The sequence below is a fragment of the Panthera pardus genome, unplaced genomic scaffold, assembly GCF_024362965.1.
Source record: "Panthera pardus isolate Hobbes unplaced genomic scaffold, ASM2436296v1 HiC_scaffold_11, whole genome shotgun sequence".
Lineage (NCBI taxonomy): Eukaryota > Metazoa > Chordata > Mammalia > Carnivora > Felidae > Panthera > Panthera pardus.
The window spans coordinates 24,499,384-24,506,465 of record NW_026526666.1 but is presented as its reverse complement, the minus strand read 5'-3'; the positions used below and the strand labels follow the sequence as shown (position 1 = coordinate 24,506,465).

Below are 7,082 nucleotides of genomic sequence, written 5' to 3'. Positions count from 1 at the left end.
CATTTGAGCTTATGAGAGTAAAAATTTAGCAAGAAGTGTAAAAAGTAGAAGAAATAGAAAGTAGAACTTTTCTAATGTAAGCAGTTTAACAATTCAATTAAGTAACATTACTTGCAGCCTACAGTGTGCAAAGCATTGTGTGAGATACATAAATAAGACATTGTTGGTCTTCAAGAAAGTTTCCATATAGTCCATCATGTACACATTTTGGGGCACGGAGATAAACATTTTAATCTAATGCTAGCACAGAGTACTGTATGAGGAGCACTCCCAGCTCCAAGAGTTCCCCTCCAGATTATAAGGAAATTCTTAAAAATAACTGGATTTGCTAGTGCCTGGGCCCCCTGCCCATGCGAGGGAGAGGAAATGGAGTGAGCACAGCACGTGTGTTCTCACTCAGAAATCGATACAATTCTGAGCACAGCTCTTGTAATCCACCAGCTCCTCAGGTTGAAACTACAAGCCAATCTCCTTCTCTTCACTCTCCACAGAATCACTGCCTTGGATAATGTTTCTGCCAACTTGGATGAAGATGTCCTCATGGATGGTCCCAGTCTTGGAGTCCTCAGGGGTGGTCTCCCTGAAGCTCGCTGGACCTGTCTTCACCACTCCCAGAGCATGGCAACCACAGGTCCTGATTGCACGTACTTCACCAGGCTGGCAAAGAGTGGATGGTCTTTCAGATCAATGTATTGTTCCTTGAGAAGGTCTTGAATTAATTTCAGAAGTCTGAATTAATTTCATAGCAATGAAGCAGGATCCCTTTTGCTCAAAACACTTGATGACCTCTCTCCCATGAGGCTGCGCTGGACCCCATCAGGCTTGATGGCAATGAAGGTGTGTTCACTGTTGGCCATGGTGCTGGGGATAGAAAGCCCTCCATCTGCTTGGGTTGCAACTCCATCTGGGGCCACCCCATCAGGTACATATTGAAGGATGATACAAGTTAGACTAGGATAAGACTTAGAACCAACACACATTCATTATGGAACATGAATAGTAGCAAAACGACAGCAAACATTTCTATAGAACTTGCTAGGTGCCATGAACTTTTCTAAACACTTCACATAAATTAACCCATTAGGCCTTGTAACAAGCCTGTGATGTAGGCACTATTGTTATCCCCAATTTAAATGTGAGGAAACTGAGCCACAGATGGTTAAGTAACTCAGAGATACCTAACTGACCAAGACCTTTTCTTGCTTTCCTTCCATGATAGAGGGTTGTTGCTGAGAAGCAACTGCTCCCTGTGGAGAATTTAGAGGTTGTAGTAGAGCATGGAGCCCCAAGATGGAACATGGATTCCTGATACCATGAGAAAGATCAGACTTTACAAAAAAAGAGTGTGGTGTCAAATGCAGAGAGATATAAAATAGAACAATTGGTGAGAAAAACACAGAAAGATACTTGATAATTAGAACACCAATGGTATTCTTAAGTAAGTGGTTCATTGAAGCAGTAACACATGGAAGTGTTTTCCAAATTATACCCAATTAAAGAAAGAATAGGACACCAAAAGCTGCTCTGCTCCTCTGAGGAGTTTGGCATTGATGGCCTGGTGAGTGAGGGTAAGATTAATTGTAGGGTATATTTTAAAAGGAAAGCATGACAAAATAAGCATGGAGTAAGGTGAAGACTGATTGTTGGAGAGGAAGAGTCAATGGAGACAGTCTGAAGATGCAATCACCTTTACATGATATACTTTGTACACTGTTAGCAGCATAGGAGATTGGTCAAAAATGCAGCTTTTTTGTTAGCTATAGTGATTGGACACCACTGTGTGAGGAAACATGGCTTCATAGTGATCTCCACTCTCTATTTTTTGTTTAATTTTCTTGTAATTAATTAGTTTTTATTTATTTAATTCAATTTATTTATTTAATTCTTTAAGTATCTTCGTTCTTCATTGAAAGTCCAGGGGAAAATGCCAAGAATTTCATCAGGAGACTCTGAAGTGACATTGAAATGGGCCAAACATTGAAAAATTTAAACACTTTCTCCTGGCCTCCCTGAAGGGACTCTCTGGGTTCACTTCCGTCTGTGTCCTGGTCGTGAGTTCATTTCCTTCCCTCTTTGGATCACAATCACAAATGAAGTAGATCCCTTGGTTAATGAAGAGCTTGAGCTAATTGTTCAATCTTTGACCCATTTCAATATCACTTCAGGGTCTCCCGATGAAATTTTTGGCAATCTTTTAGGCTCTGTGCCTTCTGTGTAGAAAGTATTAAAACACACACGCACACATGCACACACTCCTCCAGTCAATATAATTATAATACACAAAAGTCACAGTTTTGAGCAATTTCCCTTATTACCTTTATATATAATATATATTATGGTTCAAGTAACTTTGGTTATCTCAACTTTATTAAAACAATGGCATTAGTGCTTGACTCGCTTGTTATTGGCACGTACACTTTCAGAAATGAGAGTACTTCTCACATAGCACCAGCAAAATGTTAAATGAATTAGATGTAATTAAACATGAGTTTCAACCTACCTCATCTCATTCATGTGAAACAGGTATTATTATGCTGTTTTACAGTTGAAGAAACATGTTAAGTGACTTACCTGAGGTCACATGGCATGGAGAGGAAAACAAGGTCTTTAATGGACTCCAGATGTCTGACTAGGGCTTCCCCCTGCCTTATATTTGTTTCATTTGTACTTGAAAATTTGAAAGTAGAAGGCAAGTATAAACTTAAACTCCACTATGCTATTCAAAAATAATGTTTTTCAGGGGCGTCTGGGTGGCTCAGTCTGTTAAGCATCTGACTTTGGCTCAGGTCATGATCTCACAGCTCGTGAGTTCGAGCCCTGCATCAGGCTCTGTGCTGACAGCTCAGAGCCTGGAGCCTGCTTTGTATTCTGTATCTCCCTCTCTCTCTACCCCTCCTTGGCTCACTCTCTGTCTTTCTCTGTCTCTCAAAAGTAAATAAATGTTAAAAAAAATTTTAAATAAAAAAATAATAACGTTTTTTAGTGTAATGACTCCTAAAAACTGTTCACAATCTTGTAATGTGGCTTATGCCTCAGCAGAAATAGCTCTTGGCACTTTGAAGGAGGGACCATTTTATACAGCCTAAAAATGCCCCGAAATAAGGCTACTTAGTAACAACTTTATTGATAACTTCTTGAATATAAAATACAAACAGAGTCTAAATGGGAAGGAATAATTTTGTGGGGGGAGAATGGTATTATTAGCATCCTTAGAGTCAACATGTACTTAGCATGAAAAAGCAATGTTCCTGAAGAAAAATGATGTGGATTTATTGATATTGGTCTCTAGAACCCACTGGAGGTAATTGATAACCAATTGCTTAACTGTCCTCAATATCTTTTCTATATCTACCATAACAACTATAATAATAGCACAAATGAAATAATGCAATCATTTATTCCTTCAAGCAACTGTTTTTAAGTAATTATTTGGTGCCAGGTCCTGGGATTAGCATTTTGGATACAAAGGTGAATGGAGTGTTTAATCTATTCCCTTGGGGCTCTTGTTCTCTAGTGTGTGTGTTTTGGGTACTTATTTATATGTACATATGTATGTGGTATAATACACAGGAACTTTAAAATGCATTGTAAAAGAAATCATATTAAAGATAACCTGGCATCATGCTCCAAACTAACAGTTGTCCCACATGACTCCAATTCTAAACTTTTCCAGGGTGGGGCGTCTGGGTGGCACAGTTGGTTAAGCATCAGACTTTGGCTCCAGAGCCTGGAGCCTGCTTTGGACTATGTGTCTCCCTCACTCTCTACCCCTCCCTGACTCGTGTTCTGTTCTCTCTCTCTCTCTCTCTCTCTCAAAAATAAATAAACATTAAAAAAAATTAAACTTTTCTAGGGAAGAAGCAGCCTTATGTAGCACTTTTCTCACCACGCTTCCACCTCTCTTCCCTACCAGCTGGTTCAATGCCTTGGGCTAGTGAGTGGCCAAAAATTACTAATTCAATGATTTCTTGATTGGCTTATGGTGATCTTTATTTTTGAAGATACATATTTAGCATTTTTCTGGATGGCAATAATGATTTTTAATGATTGGTTAGCTTTTTTCTTTCATCAAACATTGATGAATGCAACTAGATGTCCTGGGTAGTTTGTGGATAGTTGTCATTGAGTTCAATTTACATCTAAACAAGATCTTGATTCTCCAGGATTGCTAAAGATGATTTGGTGTGCTGTCAAAATTATTTCCTAAGGTCAGTAAATCAGGCAGTGTCAACATAATACCAGCACCAGTAAGTGATCTAACTTTTAAATCCACAGGGTGCTTTACGTTTGCCGGTCCAAAGAAGGAGAAAAAGCTTGAAGAACCCCAAACTTGCTTGGGCCTCGATGGCAAATCACTCAGTCACTTGTCTTACCTCTCTAGGAAGCTCTGCCTGAAAAACAAATCAAGCATATCTAACGCTGATAAAGCTTCAAATGCAAAACAAAGCCCAGAACCTGATAAATCCCTTTGCTTAAAAACAAAACCGAAGGAAGTTAAGTGACTTTAAGAGAAAAGCTTTTGTTTAGCAGCCACGGATATGCATGCCGTGTAGTCTTTTGGGAGATTGGGGATGAGAATTTAGCTTGCATAAATGATCCTACTGTTTTAATGAATGATTATGAAATGACCAGAAAAAAGCATATTGTTGTTTCATTTCGATCAGGGATTAAGGTAATACAGTGGAACAAGTTTGATAATTAAACAGCTCCAAGAAAACTGATGTTTACTTAAAGAAATTTAAAACTAAGCCATTCTTTGCATCATATAATCTAGGAAACAACATTTTTTGTTTGTTTATTGTCATGAAAGCCACTTTGTTCTTAATCAGCTAGGGCTCACTCTTTCCTGAGAGGTTGAAATTACGTGCCCCAAAGTTGATGACGTACAATGCAATGCAATAAAATTGTCTTGAAGAGGTCAAGGTCCTTTCATAAGTAATTAGATTTTGAATTAGCTCTCCTTTGGAGGATACTCTATGGTAAATTTCACCATATTTGGTGTTCGTGTGTGTGTGTGTGTGTGTGTGTGTGTGTGTGTCCGTCCTTTCTGAAATATTTAGCGCTGTGGACCCCTCCTTACTTTTTTAAATACTGTCTACTTACTGTTGGATGCCATGATAGCTAACTCTCTGAATATTTTCCCCCATCCTTTTACTTCTTAGTCTCATTTCTGGGAGGTTTTCTCCTTTACCCCATCCTTTTAAAATGAATCCTTCTCAGCTTTCTGCCCAGGTTCCTTCTGTATCACGCTCCACCTGCTTCTTGAGTGATCTGGGTAATGACTCCAGATCTTCTGTTCAAATCCTTCTCTTAAGCTCTCTTTAACCGCCTTTATGGACTTCTCTACTTTGCTATTTCCCAGACACCTAAATTTCAGTGTGTTAAAAACTAAAGTTGTTATTTCCTCTTCACACTTGTCTCCTTTTCTTTGTTCACTATTATTGTTAAATACTAGCTTCCCAAATATCATCAGCCTAGCACAACCTGTTGAGATAAAATTTAGTTGATTATGTTAAATTAATTAAACAAGAAGGTCATTAGACTGAAGTGGCTTTAATGACTTAGTAACCTATGTAAGCAAACCAGAAACTTGAACTTGTAAGTGCCTCAAGGTCAAGAAACCAAGACCTAAGGACAACCAATCACAAACAGCCAACTAGGCTTTCCCAAATAATGCAAGGACTTAAGGTGTAGCCTATCACGTAATTTCCTTGCTTTGTTTCTACCCCTTCTCTATAAAGTCTTGCCCCTAGCTCCTGTTGGTGGAGTATTTCTAGTCACTAATCACTTCTGGTTTGATCACCGTCTGATTTGAATCGATTTTTGCTCAAATAAACTTAAAAATTTTAATATGATTCCATTTATCTTTATTACTTCTTTACTAGGGTAAGAGAGAACATACCTTCTCAGTAGAACTTTGATAGTGTTCAGGGATGGACACAGGGACAGAAAGCCAGGTTTGAATTTATTTAGAGTTGAAACTTTTGTTTAAGATGTGTTTCAATGTGGGGACTTGATAGGATTAAGTAAGGATCCCCATGCAACCATTCAGGATTGGTGGAAATAGCAAGGTGAGAATTTTTTGAAGGAAGGAATTGAAAGACTCTTAAGGCACAAACTACTGATGCTTTCTAAGGAAAATTTGGTATGTGTTTCCAGAAGTTTCTATAATGAAAAATCAAGCTATTTGCCTGAGGTAGAGTCTTCAGGAAGGGTAAAGTTTTACTAATGAAGAAAATAGAAGAGTAAGTCAACAATAAATTACACGTGTGTGCAAGGAATGGGTAGTTTCCATCCTCAGTATCCAATCTGTGTTCAGAGGTGGGTGGGCTGGTTCTCATTATACACAAACCTGTTTGGGACAACTGGGCAGCTGATGGCAATGAGAACATACAGCTGCTTCACATATTCATATAGATCTCTCTCACACTTTCTCTGAAAAATCTATTCACAAATGATCATTGCTAATAAAAATTCCTTTTAATACATATTTAATTTGATAGCTTGCACATCTAAGAGAATGAATTTTAGCCCCATTCGTGATCACTCTGGACAGTTCTTTAGTCCCCAGTATATATCAGGTACATAACTCTGTTATACTGCCCATGACACCAGGGCACTTTGTAACCTAATTTTGCATGTATGCTTTCCCGATTCATTGAAAAACCTTTGAAGGCAGTTTCCTAGAGCAATACCTTAAGAAACAGATAATAGGAGTTCAGTAAATACATGTTAAAAGAATCCAGTTTGGTGGTTGTGTGGTTATTCTTCAAACGAGATCTTTTTTTTTTTTTTTTTTTTTGGTAAAAAACATGGGGAGTGAGCTGTTTCATTAATATTAGTTGCTTATGTGTTTCAAAGTCATGAACTCCTCATGTCATATTATGGAATTCTAATTTAGATAACTGTCTGAAGGCCTGAAGGCATTGTAACATATGGTGAAGCACGTAAGGCTTTGTGTCAGCCTGATTTGGGACCCTCAATAACGACGGGATTTTGAGACAGTGTTTCGGATTTCTAGGCCTCCTTTTTCCTCTGTAATATGCCAAGACAGTTTGCATCTGACGGTATTTGGTTCCTGG

The 7,082-nt window shown here is 38.3% G+C and overlaps 1 pseudogene; it reads right to left on the bottom strand.

The window, feature by feature from the left end:
* Positions 1-396: 396 nt before the first annotated feature.
* On the bottom strand, positions 397-876 carry LOC109271841 (nucleoside diphosphate kinase A-like; annotated as a pseudogene).
* Positions 877-7,082: the final 6,206 nt, after the last annotated feature.